General features: G+C 41.0%; 1 protein-coding gene across 1 annotated transcript in view; it reads right to left on the bottom strand.

The window, feature by feature from the left end:
- The window catches only part of Sulf1 (Extracellular sulfatase Sulf1), a 478,228-nt gene that overhangs the window by 322,469 nt on the left and 130,591 nt on the right, over positions 1 to 25,168 (bottom strand). Inside the window, exon 3 of the mRNA XM_067158244.2 lies at positions 12,026 to 12,077. The gene's annotated coding sequence lies outside the window, so the exon portion shown is untranslated. The remainder of the gene's footprint in view (positions 1 to 12,025; positions 12,078 to 25,168) is intronic.

Raw genomic sequence — 25,168 nt, 5'->3', positions numbered from 1 at the left:
CCCTCACCTTCTCTGAAAATCTTTACAATATCACATCTTCCCGACCTGAGAGACAGAGATACCGTCTAGGAGGCCCGCCTCCCCCTTCAGGGGCGGAGTGAAAACTTTTTAGTAATCGAACGCTCCTTACTCTTGTCAGCCATTGCTACACTCCTGAAGGTGCCACTGTTTTAGTCATGACGACAGAGAAGAAATTCGATTCCTGGTAACATGAGGAGATATCCCATTCAAGGCTGTGGGATTATTTGAAGTATATTCTTCTGAGAGCTGAACAACTGTAATTACGGAGCAGATAAAATCGTGTGATGCAGATCTCGAGCTTGGGCTAATGAAAACAATGACGCCCACACGAGTGACATTGGCAGTCGATCTTATCGACCCTATCAATCGATACGAACCCGTGCGCCCGCTCATCAAGTCCCACCTCTTCCTCCGACACATTGTCCTCTCAGCCTGAGAACAATGAGAGAGTATTTAATAGAATCAGTGGTAGAGTGTGGGCCTCTGTATCCCAAGGTAGCGAGTTCGAGTTTGAAGGGCGGAAAAAGTCCATTAGACAGTCCATGTTGTACGATGTCGGCAAATTGTGACATATTTGGTGTTTACCCCACAACATTAATTAAAACTCAGCAAAGACGCCCAAAAGAGATTCGGCTTATTCTGCCATCTAGTGGGCATAGTGTAAAACGGAACGTCGAAACTGACAAGCAAGCAGCCAGATGGCGTCAAATTAAAATGTCCGCATGTGGTACCTGAGGCCATATTATTTATTTATTTATTTATTTATTTATTTATTTATTATTTATCGGTTTACCCCCAATGTTGGTTTTACCCCCGGACTCAGCGAGGGACCCCACCTCTACCCCCTCAAGGGCAGAGTCCTGGAGCGTGAGACATTTGGTCAGGGTAACAACTGGGAAGGAGAACCAGTACCTCGCCCAGACTGTCTCACCTGCTATGCTGAACAGGGACATTATAGAGGGAAGGAAGCTGTTGTGGTCTTAATTTAGGTACCATCCAGGTATTTGTCTGGAGTAGAAGTGGGAAACCACGGAAAACCACTTCGGGGATGGCTGAGGTAGGGATCGAACCCACTTCTATTCAGTTGAACTCCCGAGGCTGAGTGGGTCCCGTTCCAGCCCTCGTACCACTTTTCAAATTTCGTGCCAGAGCCGGGAATCGAACTAGGGCCTCCGCGGATGGCAGCTATTCACGCTAACCACAACACACAGGGGCACATTATTATTATTATTATTATTATTATTATTATTATTATTATTATTATTATTATTATTATTTGCGCATGGACACTGCTGGATCACGCAGTGTTTTTATGATTCGCCTTTCAGGTCTTCTATGTGGTTTTCATTTATTTATTTTTTTCACCGTGGGCTCTCATCGTTTCTTCAGTTCACTTGTTTCTTGGTCTCCTTGGACCTTCATTCTCTGGTTGTACTTCCCATCCGTTTACTTTTTTATGTAACATACTTCTGTCTAATATTTCTGATATATATATCTGGGCTTTCTCCAGGTCCTTTCTGACTTCTTAGATCCATGGTAGACTCTTCAATTTTCTCTGCTGTATGTTGTGTGTAAGCCTTGTTGTTTGGAGTCTGAACGTGTCCATAAAATTTCAGTCTTCGTTTTCTAATATCTGCTGCCAGGTTGGACAGTTTATCTATTTCTTTATGGGATTTCAGTCTGTATCCTTCTTCAGTTTTTTCTGGACCAACATTTTTCCTCGTGATCTTTCTGTCTTTCTTTCTTCCTTCAGAATGTTCTCTAGATCCCCTTTTCTATTCAATACCCGTTTTCCGCTCGCGTATAGAACTTCAGGTTTGATCACGGTACTGTAGTACATGATCTCAGTGTGTGGGCATGAATTTTTTGTTATAAATGTCTCATGTTCTCCAGTACGCTCTCTTGAGTTTCTGTACGCGAACTTTCTGTGCTTCCTTTTCCAACCCTGTTGGATCTAAAATTTTACTAAGTGTGGAACCCGTTTTATCTGTCCGTATTTTGTGTTTAGTTTCTGAATGTTGAATACAGTGATCTCTGGTGCTAATGTTGTGCAAGAGCGACAATGGATGCAGCGATGTAACACCAATGAAAAATTCATCTCAACTACACCAATACACACATTTGTTTTTCACATTGGTTTGCACCAACAGAGATGGTGAAAAAGAAGTGACTTTTACATCGTAGTTACACCAAAAATGAAGTACATTAACCAGGAAATTTCTGCACGAATTTTGTGCCAAGAGCACACCAAAGTGTTTCCTTAAACTTTCATTATTGACAACAACTCTGTTTCACCAAATTTGCTCCAGAAATGCTCGAAAATTACACCAAGGACTTGGGTGCATTTGTGGAATCACCTTGGTGTCATTTTTGTGCAAACTTCATGCAGTTTTCTTCGCATTTATCCCACAAATATAATGGCTCAAAATTGGTGTAATCTTGATATAAAGTTGGTGTACTTTTTGTGTATTTTTCGAAGCAAGCGTTGTGGGTTGTGGTACATATGTGGAGTATCCTTTGTGCCACTTTGTTGCAATATTAGTGCGTATTCTTTGGCATTTCATCCAAAATTACAGGGTTATCACAAATGATTTGAGCAATTGCAAAGCTCTAAAATAACTTCATTATTTGACATATTGTCACAAGGCTTTGCACACACATAGAAAAACTCAAAAAGGTTTTTGACATTCACAAATGTTCGATGTGTGCTCCTTTAGTGATTCTGCAGACATCAAGCGGATAATAAATTTCGTCCCACACTCAGAGCAGCATGTTCCTATGAATGGATTCGAAGGCACGGTTGATGTGATCTCGCACTTCTGGCAGGTTTGTGGGAAGAGTAGGTGTAAACACTGAGTCTTTCACGTAACCCCACCCAAAGAAATGTTATGGGGTTAGGTCAGGAGAGCGTGGAGGCCATGTCATGAATTGCTAATCATCAGCTCCACCACAACCGATCCATCGGTTTGGCAATCTCTTGTTTAAGAATTGACGAACATCACCATGGAAGTGGGGTGGAGCACCATTCTGTTGGAAGATGAAGTCCGCGCTGTCGTCCAGTTGCGGCATTAGTCACTTTTCCAGCATCTCCAGATACACGTGTCCTGTAACGGACTTTTCGCAGAAGAAAAAGAGGCCGTACACTTTAAACCGTGAGACTGCATAATACACATTAACCTTCGATGAGTTGCACGATTGCGTGAGGATATTCTGGCCCCCAGATTCGCACATTGTGTCCGTTTACTGCATGATTAACATAAAGTGTCATTCTCCTCCATACACTGTTGCAACCGTGCCAGAAATTCAAGGTGTGTGACTTTGTCATCGGGAGTCGGGGCTTGCAATTGTAAGCGGTAAGGCTTCCGCTTTAGTCGTTTCCGTAAGATTTTCCAAACGGTCGGCTGTGATATGTTCAGCTCTCTCCGTCGACTTCTGTGGGCTATGCGTGAAACTTGCGCGCACGCGATGAACTGTTTCTTCAGTGACTGCAGACCGACCCGCTGATTTCCCCTTTACAGACGCATCCTGAAGCTTTAAACTACACATACCATCACCGAATAGAGTTAGCAGATGATGGATCTTTGCGGTACTTCGTCCTGCAGTGTCGTTGCACTGTTATGACAAGCTGATGCGAGTGCATTTCAAGGACAACAAATGCTTTCTCGGCTCCTGTCGCCATCTTGTCTCACTGTTGCTGCGCTCTCGTGGCAGAAATCTGAAGTACAACTTCAGCAGACCAAAAATTTGAGTTTTTCTACATGACTGTTGACTTTCGTGACCATATGCCAATTCATGGAGCTCCAGTAAATTTATGAAATCGCTTCAATCATTTGTAATAACCCTGTAAAGTACAAAATTAGTATAAAATTGGTAACAACAACGCTAATCTCATTCTTCTCTGCCGCACAATAACATACGTTCTAGTTTGAATTGTTTTTCACTTCTTAAGCAACAGAAGTTTATATTTTTATTGGCATTTAAATTTACTTAAACATGTTTTTGGTCCTGGGTCCCCAGAGGGCCGGACCACTGGGCATTTGCCCCCACTGCCCCTCCCCACACCCTCGCCGGCCTTGCATACATGCACTTGCGTTGTTATGAGTTATGACTGTGCTGTAACGATGAAGTATCGCTTTTGTTGACATTGACTGTCATTACTAATTAGTGATAGTAGCAGCAGCACTCCACAAGAGACTTTTTTAAGTCATCCTAACCGAAGGAGAACAACCTCGGAAACAGGTCTACAGAAATAGCTTTCACATTTAAATCTCCAACATGAAGGTTTAAACGCGATGAATATTTAATAAAGGACGTGAAAGTTGCCAGAATCCTAATTATAGTTGTTAATGAAGAGAGATTACCATCAGATTACGTTTGAGAGACTTCCTTCTCAGTCACCGTGTAAGAATAATGTAAAGCAGTGGACTTCATTGCCTCCGGAAGTCTGGACAGGTGATACTCGTGTGGTACACCTCAGGGATCAGATCTCCACCCTCTGCAGGTGATATCATACAAAGTAGATCTGTGCCCGATAGTGTGGAATACAAGGTAGGACTATTGCGTTTCTTACTGCTGGTATCGCTCTACTACTCTCACGCACCGACCTCACACGGGAACAGTTTTGAAATTATGGTGATAGGCCTTACTTCCGCTACAGTCTCTAGTTTTCATTGCGGCTCCTTCCTTACGGTTGTATTCAGGACAAGTTCTACAGAAGTCCGGATGTATGGTTATCTGCCTTTTGCTCCCTTAGCCCTGATGCTAGTTTCACATGCAGCTGTGTTTTCTAGGACGTTGCTTTTCATTATCTCCTTTACAAAGAAGTCTGTCTTGTCAGTTGGTAAGGATGAGGCACTCTGTGTACAAAGTGCTCTTCTTCCAGTCTCCTCAGATTCTAGACTTGAGATATATCGAAGTTTTTCTGTCCGGCTAGCTGCTATTGGTGCAGTTTTGACGTAAAACAGGTACAAAGCTGCGCTCGGTGATGGTTTCTGAAGATTTCTGATGGTGATGGTTTTCCCGGTCACTTGCAGAGTTGTTTTCAAGTACTTATAGGTATTAACTAGTAGCAATATATTTATAACCGTCCCCGCGGTATAGAGGTAGCGTGCCTGCCTCTCACCGGAGGCCCCGGATTCGATTTTCGGCCAAACGAAGGATTTTTACCTGGATCGGAGAGCTGGTTCGAGGTCCACTTAGCCTACGTGATTACAATTGAGAAGCTATCTGACGGTGAGATGGCGGCCCCGGTCTAGGAAGTCAAGAATAACGGCCGAGAGGATTCGTGGTGCTGACCACACGACACCTCAATGTGCAGGCCTTCGGGCTGAGCAGCGGTCGCTTGGTAGGCCAAGGCCCTTAGGGGCTGTTGTGCCATGAAGTTGGGGTTAATATATTTATTAAAATAAAATGTACCAAGACGTACAGTAAATACTGGTGTAGAATTACTATGTATGGATATTAGTATAAAGTTGGATATATTTACGAGAGTTTAGATGAAGTGAAATGGCGTATGGCTTTTTCCGCTATTTGTTTTCCGTCGCACCGATACATACAGGTCTTATGGTGGCGATGAGATAGGAAAGGCCTAGGAATGGGAAGGAAGCGGCCGTGACCTTAAGTTACATCCCCAGCATTTGCCTGGTGTGAAAATGGGAAACCACGGAAAACCATCTTCAGGGCTGCTGACAGTGGGGTTGGAACCCACTATCTCCCGAATGCAAGCTCACAGCTGCGCGCCCCTAACCGCACGGTAACTTGCCCGGTCGTATGGCTTTTAGTGTCCGGAGTGTCCGAGGACAGGTTAAGCTCGCCTAATGCAGGTCTTTTTTATTTGACTCCCGTAGGCATTCTGATGTGGCTGAAATGATTATGAAGACGACACAGACGCCCAGTCCCCGTGCCAGTGAATCGAACCCGGGACCCCAGTGACCAAACGCCAGCACGCCAACCCTTTAGCCATGGATCCGGACACTGGTTTAGATTAATAAGAGAAGGAGCAGAAATTGTAGATATAGCTTACAGATATCAAGTGAGGTAATGTGAAGCTATTACTAGAAGGAATTGAAATGGGGGAACTATTGGGACAGATATCTAGAGGAAAGAAAAGTCTGTAGAAAGGTGGCCCAGAGAGTAGCAGATACGGAAATATAAACGCTAAGAGAAGAAAGTAAATATAGGAGAACTCTCGAGGAATTTATGAATATATATGCAGGCATGAAAACAACACGTGATAAATTAATAATAAAAAAGGGGTATCGGGGAACAGTGTTGCCAACTTATATCCTCAAGATCCGCTAAATACTACTAAAAATCCGCTAAAATTCCGCCAAGAAATCCGATCTCAAATAATAATAATAATAATAATAATAATAATAATAATAAAAAGTAAATGTCTGCACTCACCTGATCTGTGAGTTTCACTGAGATTAAGCCCTTGCCAGCGAGCCGGCGAGCTAAAACTTGTAGACGTTTTAGTGCCGGGTACAAACTAGGTGAAGCCCCTACCTCAAGGGCCACACACAGAACAGGCCAAAACATTAAACGGTCTTCCATCATAGCATAAATATAAATGCTACTCTCTCACAGTTTCATTATCTGTCGTCATTCGTCAACGAAGAGATAAGTAACCTTTCCCCACGCATTACAAATTTTTGATACCACGATCTCGTAACATCAAATCAAATAACGTTTTCCTCATGTGACTGCTAGCACCTGACAAGAAATACGGAATAGCTCAGAGGCAGACTGGAGTACAAATGGATAAAACGCTAAATTCCGCTATAATAAATCTAGAATTCCGCCAAAAAATCCGCCGTCCGCTAAATGGTATATTTCTCCGCCAACAGTCTTCTAAATCCGCGAAATTTAGCTGCAAATACGCTAAGTTGGCAACACTGTAGGGGAATGATTTGGTGGATGATGGAAGTTTATAAAAGCAAGACTTTTTAAATGTTTTAAATGTTGAAAACATCTCTTAGCAGGAAAAGTAGGGGTCCTCATACCACGAAACACGTAAAATGAGGATTCTTTAAAATGTGCAGAAAGTTGAAGGGGGAAAGGGTCGGGAAATGTTTCAAACTGTGAGCTCTATCACACAAAGAAACAAATTTCGAAAATCACTTACAAATGCAGTTCCGGAAAAACAGCCTAAAATCACTTGTTTCTTTTTTTATTCAACTCACTAGCCAGATTAACTAATTTACATAATTCTTTCTGTATATGTGTTCTTGATTTTTTGATTTTTTGAAAAATGTCCACACCGAATTTAGTTATAATGGCTTAAGTGAAACAGTGCATTGACTCACATTACCGCTCGTAGTGGTGCTTAAGTGAAGCAGTGCATTGACTCACATTAGCGCTCATAGTGGTTCTTAAGTTAAACAATGCATTGACCCATATTAGCGCTCGTAGTGGTTCTTAAGAGAAACAATGCATTGACTCACATTAGCGCTCGTAGTGGTTCTTAAGTGAAACAGTGCATTGACTCACATTAGCGCTCGTAGTGGTGCTTAAGTTAAACAATGCATTGACTCATATTAGCGCTCGTAGTGGTACATAAGTGAAACTCTGCATTGACTCACATTAGCGCTCGTAGTGGTTCTTAAGTTAAACAATGCATTGACCCATATTAGCGCTCGTAGTGGTTCTTAAGTGAAACTCTGCATTGACTCACATTAGCGCTCGTAGTGGTTCTTAAGTGAAACAATGCATTGACCCACATTAGCGCTCCTAGTGGTTCTTATGTGAAAATTGATTGACTGGCATTAGCGCTCATAGTGGTAGAAAAGGGCAAACCTTTAATCTAATCACGGCCGACTGGATCCCTCGCTGCGGGTAACGAGCTAGCTAGAGCGACGCAACAAGTCGGCCGTGATCTAATCGACTGGATAACTATGATTAAGAAAAGGCTTGTAATTTTTAGGAATAAATAAAGAATGTATTCTCATAGTTCATTATGTTTTATTTACCTAAAATTCGTAGCTCATATCCCTAGGATGTTGTCAACAATGAGTTGAAGGGTAGAACTGTGGATTTTGTAGAATTGGCTTTACGTCGCACCGACGATGGGATAGGAATGAGAAAGAAACGGCCGCAATCTTCATTAAAGAATAGCCCCCACATTTGCCTGGTGGGAAAATGGGAAACCCAGGAAAATCTTCAGGGCTGCCAATAGCGGGGTTTCAACCCACTAGAATGCAAGCTCACAGCTTCGCGCCGCTAACCGCACGGCCAACTCTCACTCTCTCTCTCTCTCTCTGTTAATATGTGCAATCTAGCCCCCCCCACAGTTCATTCTTGCGTACAGCTGAATGAAACGCAAAGAAATGCTGGGTACGTATTTCATAACCATCCTGTACTTGAAGTAACATAATTGGTTAAGCCAGACCACGTATCGCCTGTCTACCTGTAGTTAGCGGTTAGGTGGTTGTAATAATCCTTCGGTTACCTGATCTGGCTCGAGGAGAACTACACTGGGGTACTGAACAGTCGCCACACAACGGAACATAGCCAGACGTTTGTGGTTACGAACTGCGGAGATTTTCTTGTCTCTATTCCATTTTTACTTCCTTCCCCATCACGTGCAGAGCGGAAGTTCTTTGTTAAAATAACTCGGTAAGGAAGTCAATGTTCCAGCAAAAGGAAATACGGCTTAGGTTAGGAATATTGTGGAGCCTCGATACTAGACTCAAACTAATCTCTTACACCTATAATACTGACACCTACCACTAACTACTTTTTGACATTTATCGGAGACGCCGAGGTGCCGGGATTTTGTCCCTCGGGAGTTCTTTGACGTTCCAGTAAATTTACCGACACAAGGCTGACGTATTTGAGCACCTTCAAATAACCACCGGACTGAGCCAAGGTCGAACCTGCCAAGTTGGGGTCAGAAGGCCAGCGCCTCAACTGTCTGAGCCACTCAGCCCAATTATTATTATTATTATTATTATTATTATTATTATTATTATTATTATTATTATTATTAGAGCCCGTATTATTTGCATTATTAGGTTAGAAAGCAAACTTACTGTAGCGAGTAGCAAGTTCGCATAAACATTACGGGTAAAGCCCATCAGAACCCCTATAATTTGTTACTCGTGCTACATTATGGAAGGGCGGGTGGCCGACACTTGCTCCTAACCAAATTAGTTTGCAATCTAACATGTTACTGCATAAAAATTCGGGCTTTGATTATTGTCATCATTATTGTCAGTAGCGAATTCCCCAAGTATTGGAAGACGTTAAGCAAATAACTCAAAGAGTTCTTCTGTGGGTTCTTCTTGTTTTTCCAATAGGCCTTCATTCTTTCCCAGAAGGCTTCTTTACGTTCTTCCGACCGCATTGGTCTGTTTATGGTTGCTCTGCTGTAGTTTCCCTACTTTATGTCTAAAGACGTCTCTTTCTAGAATGTGTGTTGAACTTATGTCTGCGTTTTTGAGGTCCTTTCGAAGTTCGTTAAGCCAGGGTGTTGAGCTCTTAAGCGAGCTTACATAATCTATAATCCATTTTGCCATTCCATTATCCGGTAATCTAGTGAGATGACCGAAGAATTTCATTCATCTTTTTTAATGTCTATTTCGATGTTTGGGAACTTTTCTGTAGTTTGGATTGATTGTAACCTGTAACCGTTTTCGGTGTGTCTTGCTCCTAAGATTCTCTTAATGATCTTCCTCTCTTCTTGCTTTGTTATTATTATTATTATTGTTCCGGGTTTATCCGTGGAACGCAGAGAGGTGAAAGAAGCTGTGGGCTTGAATGGGTATATCTACAATATCAAAGATTAGTTTAAAACTTCAAGATAAAGGTTATATTTCTTTTAATATTACAAACTTAACAAAATTCTTCACTATGTGAAGGAACAAAATGTCAGGTACAAAATAGCAAACAAAAATGGGGAATTTACCAGTTTTGAGCTTCAAGCTCCAATTTACAAGCTTACAACGTCGCAAATGTTGCGTTTAGTTAGATCAGAAGAGATATATCCCAAAACACAGATCAAGAGCCCTTTGCTCCAAAGGTTACAAATACGGCCTTCCAAAGGCTCCACTCAATATTACACAAATCTCAGGAAAGAGCTTGCATGCTTTCCAAATTTAACCAAGGAAGCTGAGCTCCCAAAATCTTATAGCCTACTCAAGGCAACTTTACAAAAAACTTTACAATCTGGCCTCTCTAGGCATTACCTACAATATAGTTAATACAGGGGTATCTAGTACCCATACTACTGGGCCTTCGTGAAAAGAAGAGCAGGTTAAGTTACTGGCCCCAACTCAAAAATGTATGGAGGCGTACACTTGCACTCCTTGAAAACCGAGTTTTAAAACCCCGCTTGTGGCCCGATGATGAAGAGGCTAATCCCACACTGCCGAGGTGACTAAAAGAATAAGTTAGTTGGTAATTTACAGGAGAAAAACTGTTAGAATAATCGTAGTCACCTCAAGATAAATTGAAGGGCGACTCGAGAGGGTAACGTACTCTTTATCCCCGATTTACAGTTTAAGACTTCATGAAGTTTTACATTAGCAAGAAGTAGTTCACATTTCTATGAAACGGATGGTTACATAGTTAGAAATTAGAAACTTTCCCTCGGGTAAGTTTGCGGAGATAGCTACAGAGATATAAAACTGGTGGGCATTACCTGGGCTGATGTTCTGTCTGCCGAAGAATGAGGCGCCCCGCCTCCTGTCTTAACACACACACACACACACTCAGTAATTCGACGATCAATAAGACAAGGTAGCTTGAAAAAGCCGCAGCTTATATACCCGAGGGGAGAGTTCGAGAAGGCTCTGGACTAAATCCGGACACACCCTCTCATTTTATTGGTTAAACAAAAAGCTACAAGAAGCCTATGATTGGCTGAAAAATAATTACAGAACATTTGTGATTGGTCAGACTCAAAAGCTGGCGGGAAGAGAAGGAAGTGTTGCAAACCTTGGAACACCAAAATAAATGAAAACTTCTTTAAATCACTCATTCGTCCACCTTGCACCAGAGTGCATGACCTCAGTTTTATGTAGAGACAACTATGGAGAAAATTTCAAACTTCTTGATGTACACCAATACCAAAACAAATAAATCCAGTCAGTTTAGGAAACTTCGAAATAGCATGTTACTCAGTTATTCAGTAGTGACTTCTTCTGAACAATCTCCTAACTTAATGCATTAGCAGTTTCAAGTTTTGTTCGATAGATAGCGTTCCTTAAGGCGCTTCTTTTAAATGTGCGGGGTTGAGGTGTACCTCCCGGTACAATTACTAAAAATGAGAAACTATCCAATAGGCATTTATAAAGCGTGAAATCTTTGAACATCCTTTATTTTAATGTTTCCCTTGCTTTGCTATTTCTTCTTATCTCTAGCTAGCATATTTGGAGTTCACCTCAATACTCAGGTTTATTTTTCGGTATTGCAACCATAAGCAAAAGTCATAATTCTCTAGACAGAACCTCTCTTATTTTGAAAAGGACTTCAGCGGAGGCTGAAATCTAAACTACGTAATTCCACGGATAACTGAATGCACTGCGTAACTTCTAGTAGTCCTCGCAACAGCAGGATACTCGGAGAACATATCTAGCACATATCCGCGATCATTCCAACCAAGTTGTCAAGTGAAAAAAGTATGGATTAGACTTGTGCAGTTAAGCGTATTTATGTGTGTTTTTAATTTCATATTTCCTTCTTATACACAGGAGAGGCTCAAATGTCTAAAGGAAACTAGTCACTTGACAAAAAGTATAGTAGCGTACAATATTGAGTACGGTAAAAGTAAAGCTTTTCTGGATCCATGTTGATTTGTATTTTTTCTTATCTACGTATAAGGAATCCAATCTTAATATTTAAAAATATATATTTTCTACAGCCTGTATATTAAAGTAGTTTACAACGGGATGAGAAGCCAGGGCAATGTATATCTCTGTTGTAAAAGAAATATTATTTCTCGCCTTATTTATGTAACATCTTATCTTTAGAATACCATAATATGAGTAATTACTACACATACCTTTTACAGATAATGATGTTAATGGTTTACGCCTCCGCAACACGCCCCGAGTCTGTGAACAAAAATCAAAGAAAAACATGACGTCGACAAGTAGACAGGTTTGTATCAAAGAATAAAAAATGAAAGACTGCCCTATGCAATTTTCTTATAACACAAAGTCTCGAGATTGGATTGTACCTACGTTACATATTGGAATAGGATGGAAGTGAACACATTATTCATGCTCTTTCTTTTTGGGAAAAACGTTTGAGGAACAATATATTTATAACCCGAAGAATTTTCCTGTACATAACTGGTTAACAACGCGAATTGGCCGTGCGTAGTTATGACCTAGGATTCTTGAGATGGTATTTCGTGGTTTCCAGTTTTCACCAGGCAAGTGCTGGGGTTGTACCTTAATTAAAGCTACGGCTGCTACCTTCTCAGTCCTAGCGTCGACGAAATCTATCTATCAGTGCGACGTTAAACTATTAGCAATACATACACACAGGATGACCCAAAAGTCCGTATACATTTGACAAGGAAATACTTCACGGAATATTGGAGGTAGAGAGGAAATAATTGGGACACATGATTGGCATGACATGGGGTTGGCATGAGATGGCGCTTCATGCGATACACAAGCAATAATTAGAATAACAGTCGAAGACGATGTTCTTTAGAATACATGCTCAACATGTCGGCCGTCCTTCATTAACAATACTTATAGTCGAGGGACAATGTTGTGAACAGCCCTGTGCAGCATATCCGTAGGTATGGTGAGAAATTGCCGTCGGATGTTGTTTTTAGCATCCGTAGCTGTAGTCTTGCGACTTCAGATAACTCCACAACCAATAATCATACGGATTGAGGTCAGGCGATCAGGGAGGCCAAGCATGACATGCTGCGATTCCAGGTTCATCTGACGCCCTCTCTCACGACAGCTCCTTTTATACCGTACACGGGTCTCATGCGGCATCACCGACGCGTTGCTGTCCAGCGCCACCTATTGGCCTGTTTGTGCACTCGTTGTTGGTGTCAGTAAAACCCCATGCCATGTCAAGTCAATCATATGTGTTAATTATTACCTCTCTACCTCCAATATTCTGTGACGTATTGCCTCGTCAAATGTTAACAGACTTTGGCGTCAGCCCGTGTATTTGATCATCAGCACGCGGTTAGTCTGTAGAAATTCGCTGCTCAGTTTTTAGTCTTTTAATGATACGAGGTGCAATACTAAAGGTCTTCAACAGAGCAAGTTACAAATACAAGATTGTGGAGTTGCTTAATAAATTCACAGAGTCTTGCAGACCGAATATAGGTATTATTATCCACGAATAATAATAATAATTTTACTGATGCCGTACGTAGGAGACGCTTGAAATCCTATGGCCATATTTGTAAAATGGTCAATAATAGATTTACTAAAAAAAATATTAACTATATAATCAGTAAAAAGAAGGTAAAGTTAAACTGGTTGGAAGAAATTTTCAAGATATAAACACGATAGACTGTACCACAAAAATTGCAAAGTCTTTGAATTCTGATTGCAAATCCCACATTCGTGGAAAAAGGCACTGGAAAACAGTGGAAAGAAGAAGGGAAAAAAGATTTTGGAATAATAATAATAATAATAATAATAATAATAATAATAATAATAATAATAATAATAATAATTAATAATTAATAATAATAATAATAATAATAATAATAATAATAATAATAATAATAATAATAATAATAATAATAATAATAATAATAATAATAATAATAATCGAGTGCCTTAAGTACAGTTTGCTGACATCTAGGCTGCTGACTCCTTCTACGAGGAGGAACAATTCAGGTCTGACTGGATCAATAGTAGGGTTTCGAAGCACGATCACTTTGGAGAGAAGCTAGAGAGGAAAGACTCGCTCTGATATCACGCCCAGTATAAGAAGAAAAAACAAGCGTTAATAAGGAGCTGAGGACGATAGGTTCACACTTCCTAATTATCCCGCCTTCGCTGTTATCTAGATGGTGTATTATTAGATGTGGCAGGATCAAGATAAGCTCAACAAGTAGAACAGGTAGTAGCAGCACAATGGCCTGGTTAACACAGAAGCTGTATTTCTCAAGGCAGTAATTACACGTGAGGGGAGAAGGCTGCAGTAATCCCAGCCACTCGGAGAATATCCACTCCTGTCACTTTTAAAACTGACAAAGTTGTTCCTTTATTTCTGAAATTTCTCCCGCTAGAATTTCTAAATTCATAGATCTGTTCTTAGCACCGTACCTGCAGCACATTGTCTATTTGAAAATAAATTACTTTTATATTATTATCTACAAACAAATACAGTGCATTGAAAAAATGTCAGCCAAACAATAGGATATCATCCAACTCTCCTCACAACCAGATAACTAGTCGTGCACTCCACGCCGGGTGCTGTGCAGATCACAGCCCAGAGAGAATTTTTAAGCTTTTTGCCGGAAAGCAGGAACTCTGCCTTTTGCGCATGCGTGGCCAACTTTTCTGATGTGCTGTGGAAACAACAGCCAAGATATCAATTCACAGAGATTCTTCGTTCAATCAAAGAGAGGCAGCACTGATCACACTTGCATTTCGAGCAAAATGAGAACGTGGCAGCTCTTGATTCAGTAGTAGTATTTAAGAAGGGATCGCTCAAACAAACGGGAAACAAAATACTGTACAGGAAGCCAACAGCTATTCCCGCCAGGTCTTTTAATACTCCCAACTTGCCTGTTTCTTAGCCACATTTTTAAACTGATGAACTATAAAAAATTTATTGTACTTTTTATGTTGTCAAAATAAGAACATGATATTGTGATTTTTCTTTAGTTACAAAATGTCTGCTTTATAAATTTCATTATAGCAACATAACATGTAATTTTGCATTACGACGTTACTGGTTTTATTTAAATGATTTGGTAACATTGAGAAGTTCTATTTTTGCGCGTTCACATCAAGTGTTTCTGAGTTCGTGAATGTTTTGTCACTGCAGGTGTTCTTGTTGGTTCAATTAGTTTTGTATGTGGAATGTACTGTATATATGTGTTGGGGTTGTTCGCGTGTTTGTTCAGTATGGAAAACTCCGTGAAGAGCCTTTTGAAAACCACATGTTTTTAAATACTTTTATTTTTGTAGGGGGGCGATGGGTTACAGCACACGACTGATTTTCTGCACCAGTCGCCACTCTTGTAAGTTCACTGTATCAGAATGAAGTCATGTGGGAAGTTCGTAAGCTCGATCGGTTACGAGTTACAGGAAGTATTGCTAATAGCTTGACCTCTGATTTTTTTTAAAAGACAGTTACGCGTTATAACGCAACCTAATTTGTTTAAAGGGAGCGTTGTCTAGCCCGCTCTTCCATACCGGTAATGTAGCAAGGGTTCTCATGGGCCGTACCCCTAATGTTTATGCAACACTCATAACATAATTGTTGTGCATGGTAGAGTATACCTCTTATTCGCTTCACTAATTTTGGATTCTAACCTATTAAATCCGGGCTGTGGTAATAGCCTTGCGTCGCACATCTGACAGAGAGTACCCATCGCCATGTTAGAGTACCAACATTCTAAAACAAAAGGTGCTGCGAATGTTCATTATGCGGCTGAATGCACCACCTAGTTGATTGTCAGAAACGTCTGAACAGGTATTCCGTGGCAACCTCGTTCCACACGCTGGCGAAGTAATGTACTGCAATGTCGGTAACGACATGCCTGGCCCAAAACTTAATTTTAAACACGAAATATCTCCGCCCCCACCCCTCTGTCCAGCTAATAATTCCTGCATCACTTGACTTCATCCGATTGAACTCCATTACTTTTGTTTTGCACTAATTCGTTTTCATCCTCTACCCTGTCTTGAAGGCTTGGTCGAATGGTTAGCGTTGAGGCTGTCAGTTCAGAGAGTCTCAGGTTCGATTCCCGGCCGGATCGGTGATTTTCATCGCGTCTGATTAATTCTTCTGGCTCGAGGACTGGTTGCTCGTGTTTGCCCCAACACTCTCCTCTCCACAATCAGACAACACGCCACGCTACCAACCAACACAGACACTGATTACATTCCTTCACAACGGGTTGGGGTCAGGAAGGGCATCCTACCGTAAAACACAGCCAAATCCACATGTGCAACACAGTTCCCAGCCGCGATCCCACAGGTCTGTGAAGATGAAGAATGTTTTCACACAGACTGTGTCCATACACGAATGATACAAAGATAAACATTTTTTGTTTATGATCCCTTACCTGGAAAGGAACGATTATATGCAGATCTATGAAAATTGGCTGCGAACACAGCCCCTAGAATAATTTAATGGGACTTAGCACCTTTCATAAATGAGGTTTGAATGTCCTTCAGCATCAAAGTATTCCAACTTTGTCCTGAAGCTGCCAGTATTGTGTGCCAAGAAACTCTTATTTGTAACCTTGAAACGTTTAAGGAATAAATAATAAAAATTAAATAATTAAATAATTAAATAATTAAAACATAAATAATTAAAACATTTATAATTTTACACCTTTCCACTGTTAAATATCCAATTTCAACGGTAAAACAAAATTCTGAGCAATGGGGAAGGAAGAGAAAAATAATTTATTTATTTATTTATTTATTTATTTATTTATTTATTTATGTATTTATTTATTTATTTATTTATTTATTTATTTATTTATTTATTTATTTATTTATTTATTTATTTATTTATTTATTTATTTATTTATTTATTTATTTATTTATTTATTTCGATACATTGGAACTCTCCCTTATGGGTGGAGTGCGTTATTTGTACACCTGCATGTTGCAAGTGGCTACTAGGAGTGAAACGACTGAAGAATCTGTACTCGCTCTCTTGTCTTCTAAGCCCCAAAATATATCCATGATTTTATGTTTTTCGTGTCACGAGGAAACTTACGTACATATTTTTTTTTCATTTCAACATTGTTACTCCAAAATTTTAGTTACAGTTAAGCAAGTTTTCGGATTAGTCCCATTGTATGCCATTTTGACGTTCCCTACTTTGAAGGCAAGCGACGTACCCCGTACGTCATTTGTTATGTTCCGTGGAGGACGAGCGACGTACGGCGTACGGCGTTGAGTTCTAGAGCTTATACATCCGCTTCGTCCGACTCGTTGGTTGACGGTCAGCGTACTGGCCTTCGGTTCAGAGGGTCATGGGTTCGATTCCCGGCCGGGTCGGGGATTTTAACCGTAATTGGTTAATTCCAATGGCACGGGGACTGGGTGTATGTGTTGTGATCATCATCATTTCATCCTCATCACGACGCGCAGGTCGTCTACGGGAGTCAAATAGAAAGACCTGCACCAGGCGAGCCGAACCCGTCCTGGGATATCCCGGCACTAAAAGCCATAGGACATTTCATTTTTACACAGCTTCAACGTACTACAAATTTTAGCAGTGTGCTGGAACATATTCTGAAGTGCTTCTAGTTCACTAAAAAATACAAACACATCATCGAAACATGATTCTATTATGATACTAAGTTGGTACTACCGAGGCAGCTTGATAGCCACATGATCTCGCACAATTAATGTATTTTCTTTATTTCCTCAATGAATAAGTGTGTATATTGTGTTTAATAAATGTATCCTGGTGTGTGTGTGTGTGTGACTACGTAACTTTTCATGTTTTTAACATGCATTGTGAACATTTTAAAAAATCAAGTAGAAAAAAAGAGTTTTAATTTATTTATAAAAATCTGTGGTTTTGCTCCACTTTTGAAAAACAAGGAATCCATAGCTCAAATCTTGCAGAATCCAAAATAGGTTTGTGAGTGTAAGTCAGGTTATCAGTTATTATTGTACAAAAATGCTCAGTTCACTGGTTAAGATCTAACTTCACATGTTCTCAGTCTTCAAACCAAACCAAACCCCATGGCACTACAGCCCTTTAAGGGCCTTGGCCTACCAAGCGACCGCTGCTCAGCCCGAAGGCCTGCAGATTACGAGGTGTCGTGTGGTCAGCACGACGAATCCTCTCGGCCGTTATTCTTGGCTTCCTGTACCGGGGCCGCCATCTCACCGTCAGATAGCTCCTCAATTCTAATCACGTAGGCTGAGTGGACCTCGAACCAGCCCTCAGGTCCAGGTAAAAATCCCTGACCTGGCCGGCAATCGAACCCGGACCCTCCGGGTAAGAGGCAGACACGCTACCCCTACACCACGGGGCCGACCCTCTCAGTCTTCAATGTGTTTTAAACACGGAAGCAGTACCTGTTAGCAACGTTGAAATTTAAAGGTATTAATGAATCTTCCAGCATAATAGCATTTTAACAGGCTGTGCTACCGATTAAGTACTCCTCAGCAATAAAACATGTCAATTCTAAAACCTGAACGGCTGACACCCCTTTACTACGACCCTACTCAACTACCAGTATATTACGGGGAACTACCAAATAATTTACACAGGCCCCTTAATTTACAACTCCCTGACACAGTTTCTAAAGCTGACAATAAATTTTACGAGTCAAAACACACAATTCAGAAATAAAACAATAATGGATCTATTTCCTAAACTCGGTCACGCTATTAAAAGAAACTTATTTTTTGTTTGTTTTTTTAACTCATTGAATAAGTAGCATATGTTTCCCCTCGCCTTATTATGACGTAAACGTGTCTTATTTTTCCTAGAGAAAACATAACTTGTTCCAAAGCCACCAATGTGCATTAAATCAAGCGCGCCATGTTTCATTTGTTTTCCCTTTCTTATTTTCCGAGACCTACTGTCGAGATGAAGACCGACCGTGCGTCCAGCAGTGACACAGTACGCAGACAGGTGGCCGGGAGATTCAAGGCAGTCAAAACAAGATCTAGAAAGACGGCGACCAACAAAAATATATAATAAGAACGTTTAAATCTACTATCGTCTTCGTGATGGTCTATTTTTAAGACCGGACCAAAAATACATCCCATCTTACTTCACGTTTTAAAAAAGTAGCGAGAGCGTCCTGATTTTTTTCTTCTCCTTGGTCTTGTTTTTACTTCAAAAATTATTAATAATCTCAGGGAACAAGGTTGGTGCGGAGCCAAATGCCGGCTGTGCGAAGTCGGTCGTACTTATTGTGCGAGGCTCAGGAAGTGCACCCGACACGGTAACAAGCCATAACCATTATCCGACGTCGGAATATTAAGCAAGCCAAACCGCCAGCTTTTTATGACTGAATGCGTACTGAGAAAACAGGGTGAGCTTTAAGTCCGAACCCAACAGGGAATAAAACAGAGCTCGGATTTTTATGCAGCAATAGGTTACAATGCAAGTTGATTGAAGCAAGTGACATGTAGGCTATCCTACACAGCGGTTATGCAAAGAGACTTGCATAAACATCAAGGCTGTGGCCTATCAGAAGCCCTAGAATTTATGTTACTCTCGCTTCATTATGGAAAAGCGGGCTGCACGAGCCCTAGAATTTATGTTACTCTCGCTTCATTATGGAAAAGCGGGCTGGACGAGCCCTAGAATTTATGTTACTCTCGCTTCATTATGGAAAAGCGGGCTGGACGACCCCTAGAATTTATGCTACTCTGGCTACAGTACGGAAGAGCGGGTTGGACGATACAGGTTCGATGATGATGATGATGCTTGTTGTTATAAGGGGCGTAACATCGAAGGAGCTGGCTATGTGGACCGCCAACCTCCACTAGGAGAAGGCGCCTCAAGGAGAAGAACATCGAAGGTCATCGGCCCCCAATGCAGGTTCAGCCTATGAAAACTCCTAGAATTTATTCTACTCTCGATACATTATGGAAGAGCGGATTGGACGATACAGGTTCAGCCTATGAGAATCCCTAGGATTTATGCTGCTCTCGCTACATGATGGAAGAGTGGGGTGGACAATACAGGTTCAGCCTATGAAAACTCCTAGAATTTATGCTACTCTCGCTAGATTTTGGAAGAGCGGGTTAGACGATACAGGTTCAGTCTATGAGAACCCCTAGAATTTGTGCTGCTCTCGCTACATGATGGAAGAGTGGGGTGGACAATACAGGTTCAGTCTATGAGAACCCCTAGAATTTATGCTACTCTCGCTAGATTTTGGAAGAGCTGGTTAGACGATACAGGTTCAGTCTATGAGAACCCCTAGAATTTATGCTGCTCTCGCTACATTATGGAAGAGCGGGTTGCACGACACGTACAGGTTCAGCCTATGAGAACCCCTAGAATGTATGCTACTCTCTCTAAATTATGCGAAAGCTGGTCGACGCTTCCTACTAATCAAATTAGTTTGTATTCCAACTTATGACAGCGAACCAATAACAATTTAGATGCAGACAAGATTTAAATCATTCTGAAAGCACTGTTTATTTAAACACCGCAAGTGGGCCATCGACAATACGATTAAAATAAATTTATGGTAGTGCTGTCTCATGAGAATGCGGAAGTAACAAATACAAGAGGGCATTCAATATTGTCTTGGATCGGAAGCTCTTGGGGGGAAGTGATTAATGTGAATTCTTACAAGTTCTCGTAAAATAAGGTCTAAAATAGAAGGAAACTATCGTCAACTGGGATATAAGCCCTCTAAAGGGGTTCATATCCAGGTTAAATTGTGATAAACACAGGAAGCTGAAATGCGGAGATAAAAAGAAGAGTAAATATTGCCAAAACTGGTATGACGCAGCTAAGTATAACAAAAATGTGAAAAAGCCATCGTTACCAAAATGCACCTGCATCGGAATGAAACATCACGTTGTAAGTTTTACCAAGAAGAAAAGTCCTCTAAGTTTTAATTACTGTTTTGCTAGTGTGATAACATAAATGGGATTGTAAATAAAGGGCACATATCTCTGCACATTTAGGGGTTGCAGTAAGGATGAAAAGGAGAGGGCATTTAAGTCTATGGCAAGACCTCAATTAGAGTATTGATCCAATGTATGACCAGGATTAATTGATACGAAAACTGGAAAAGATCCAAAGAAGCAGCACGATCTGTTCTGGGTGATTTCCGGCAGGGGAGTAGCAAACGTTGCAAACTTTTAGCTGGGAAGACTTGTGAGGAAGGAGACGAGATGAACGAATGAGCAGTATGTTCCGAGCTGTCACTGGAGAGAAATAGCCGAAATAACATGACTGGAGCTTTTAAAGATATGGAAGGTAATATGAAGATAAAGCTGCACTTCAACAGAACAAATTTAGTCAAATATTCATGTATAGAATGAGGAATAAGGAAGTGGAATAATTCAATAAATTCGTGTTCTTTGAAAACATTTCTGTACCTGAGAACTAACCAGCGTAAGTCTCATTTTATTAATTTTTATCAAACTTAGAGCCATATAAGCGCAAGTCCTCTGTTATTTTATTTTTATGGCTATCAAATAATAATTAACCATTGGTTTAACTCTGCCAACAGTGGGTTTCGAACTAGCTATCTCCCGAATGCAAGGTGACGGCTTCGTGACGCAAGTATTATTATTATTATTATTATTATTATTATTATTATTATTATTATTATGTCCGCCTCTGTGGTGTAGAGGTTAGCGTGATTAGCTGCCACCCCCGGAGGCCCGAGTTCGATTCCCGGCTCTGCCACGAAATTTGAAACGTGGTACGAGGGCTGGAACGGGGTCCACTCAGCCTCGGGAGGTCAACTGAGTAGAGGTGGGTTCGATTCCCACCTCAGCCATCCTGGAAGTGGTTTTCCGTGGTTTCCCACTTCTCCTCCAGGCGAATGCCGGGATGGTTCCTAACTTAAGGCCACGGCCGCTTCCTTCCCTCTTCCTTGCCTATCCCTTCCAATCTTCCCATCCCTCCACAAGGCCCCTGTTCAGCATAGCAGGTGAGGCCGCCTGGGTGAGGTACTGGTCATACTCCCCAGTTGTATCCCCCGACCAAGAGTCTGAAGCTCCGGGACACTGCCCTTGAGGCGGTAGAGATGGGATCCCTCGCTAAGTCCGAGGGAAAAAACCGAACCTGGAGGGTAAACAGATTATTATTATTATTATTATTATTATTATTATTATTATTATTATTATTATTATTATTATTATTATTATTATTATTATTATTAAAGTAGAGTGAAACTAGATGCACGTACATTCTGTACTTTTGTGACTTTTGAAGCGACCCGTTCTTTATTCGCTGCTCATGATGCAAGTCAGAAGTCTGCTATAATCATTTCTGTCCTCCGTGACTCAGGTGGCAGCGCGTCGGCCTCTCACCGCTGGATTCCGTGGTTCAAATCCCGCTCACTCCATGTGATATTTGTGCTGGAAAAACCGGAGGTGAGACAGGTTTTTCACGGGGTACTCCGGTTTTCCCTGCCATATTTTTCATTCCAGCAACACTCCCCAATATCATTTCATTTCATCTGTCAGTCATTAATCATTACCCCACGGGAGTGCGACAGGCTTCAGCAGCCGGCACGATTCCCATCCTCGCCACTAGATAGGGGCTTCATTCATTGTCGAATGACTGGAAACAAGCTGTGGATTTTCATTTCAGGAGAGTGGTAAAACGTCTGGGATAAATGTTCATCATTGTTCTTTATATATTTTGAGTAATTTGCTCACTGAACACATTCATCAATATAGTTTACACTTAAAATGGTTAATTATTTTATCGCCATAAAAATAAAATTACAGTGGACTTACGTTTATATGGCTCTAAGTTTCTAAGTGACGTAAGTTGCTTTGGCTGTCAGGTACAGATTTAAGAAAAAAAAGGCTAGTTAAGCAATTGAAAGGGAATCTGCTACTTGAGTGAGAGCCCTAAATGCAGATCATTGATTAATAATTATAATAATTTTGTGTGGCTATTTCTAGCCGAGTGCAGAGCTTGTAACGCAGACCCTCCGATGAGGGTGGGCGGCGTCTGCCATGTGTAGGTCATTGCGTGTTATTGTGCTGAAGGATAGTGTTGTGTGAGTTGCAGGGATGTTGGGGACAGAACGAAAACCCAGTCTACGGGCCACTGAAATTAACCAATGAAGGTTAAAATCCCCGATCCGGGCGGGAATCGAACCAGAGACCCTCTGACCAGTACGCTGACCATTCACCCAACGAGTCGGACATTGATGAGTGAATGAATGAATGAATGAATCAGTATATTAATGCCTTCGAAATTTTCTGATGGAAGCGCACGCTGAAAATTCCAAGAACTTTTAAGAGACCCAATCAGTTCACACTTCATGAACTGCAAATTATATTGTGACTCAATTCGATAGCAGAGCAACGAAATGACATGTTTTGGGCACATTATTAGTTAGGATGGATTCAAAAACTTACCCTGAAAGGGGTGGCTGAAGGCTGGAGAGAGAGTGAAACACTTCCAACAAGATATATCGACCAAATTAAACAATGCTCCGTATGGTACAACATTCCAAGTAGGATTAAGAAAAATAGAGCCAACTTCAGAATACTCCAGACGGTTGATCGACATAGAAAGGAATTCCTGCGGGACAAAATTTCTGGTACTCTGTCGTACCCAAAAAATCGAAAAAAGAATTATATTAGACTAGAAGATTTTAACCCGTAACTGGAGCACATTTTTTCTATCACTTCCGGAACACATACTATGTTTTTTAAGTACGATAATTTTACATTTAAGCCAAATTATTATCATACTGAGTAATCTAGAGGCTTGTCTGGACGTATGATAATTCGCAGTATTGGGAAGGTCATGGTTGGCACAGGAAAATTCATGATAAGGACCCTAGCATGAAAATGCTCAGTTTATTAATGTATTCAAAAATAAATTTCTACATGTACGTTCAATCTGCTTAATAAGTTATTTCCATATCTTCGTATTCTAGAAACATGATTGATGATCTAATACAGGGCCTCTCAGGGTGCATGCACTGTGCACGGTGCAAAAGACGACTTGGCTTGGTTGACCAGAGTGCAGACCCCCCACTCCTCGATTTGGAGCAATAGCGCTGTCTTTCTCTTTCCCCACGCCTGTCTCCCTCTTCCTCATTTGCTCCGTAGCTCTCCACATCCGAGCCGAGTTGAGCCGAGCTTAGCCGAGCAGCCCAGAGACGAAGCGTTGGTCCGAGGCGAACTGAGCGCGACCGACGCAGAGTGCACGGAGCTCTTGCGCCTCGATTTGCACGCGTTAGATTTTGGGCGTTTGAGAGGCCCTGATCTAATAACACAATTATATATTTTGAAAGCGAGACATAGATTTCTGCAATGGTCCATTAGGCTGCAAATTCTGTTATTAATGTAAGAAGGTTAAACGAGAGAAGCTAAATTAACGTTTTACAGTTCAATTTAAATAAGCAAAAAAATTGTCCACAAACAATACTAACAAAGAAAAATTGCAAAATTCAAGAATAATAATATAATACATACACTATAGACCGTTATGCCCTTCAGCGTTCAGTCAGCAAGCCTCTGAATTTATTATACGTCGCCACAATTCTCTATTTTCAACAAGCGCTGTGGCCTCAATTAGTTCTATACTTCTTATCTTTAAATCGTTAGAAATTGAGTCTAACCATCGTTGTCTTGGTGTCCCTCTAGTCGTTTTATCTTTCATAACAGAGTCCATTATTCTCCTAGGAAATCTATCCTCCTTCATTCGCCTCCCATCGCCCCATCATCGAAGCTGGTTTATGCGTACAGCTTCATCCATCGACTTCATTCCTAACTTAACCTTTATTTCCTCATTCCGAGTACCCTCCTGCCATTGTTCCCACCTGTTTTTACCAGCAATCATTTTCGCTACTCTCAGGTTTGTTACTTTTAACTTATGAATAAGATATCGATTCCACCCAGCTTTCGCTCCCGTAAAGCAAACTTGATCTAAGAACAGACCGATGTAAATATAGTTTCGTCCGGGAGCCAATTTCCTTCTTACAGATACTGTTGATCGCAACTGCGAGCTCATAATAGGTAATAATAATAATAATAATAATAATAATAATAATAATAATAATAATAATAATAATATGAAGTAGTCATTGATAATAACTCAATTTGGGGCACTAGTGGAACACATGAGCACACAGGACCCGACCTGGCTTACCGCAGACAAATAAAGAAACTCAGCCAAGCAACAATGCAAGCATCCGATTCAATAGTGAGACGTAGCAGAGTAGTGAGAACTGCTTAACAGGGCAGGCAACTGTTACAGAGTAATTCCCAAACAAATTCCTGCGTGGGTCCTGAGGACCCAAGTGTTCCAGTTACGGGATGAGCCTATTTTG

The sequence above is a fragment of the Anabrus simplex genome, chromosome 14 (assembly GCF_040414725.1).
Source record: "Anabrus simplex isolate iqAnaSimp1 chromosome 14, ASM4041472v1, whole genome shotgun sequence".
Classification (NCBI taxonomy): domain Eukaryota; kingdom Metazoa; phylum Arthropoda; class Insecta; order Orthoptera; family Tettigoniidae; genus Anabrus; species Anabrus simplex.
Note: the sequence above shows the minus strand (reverse complement) of the source record. Positions and strands in the feature narration are given on the sequence as shown.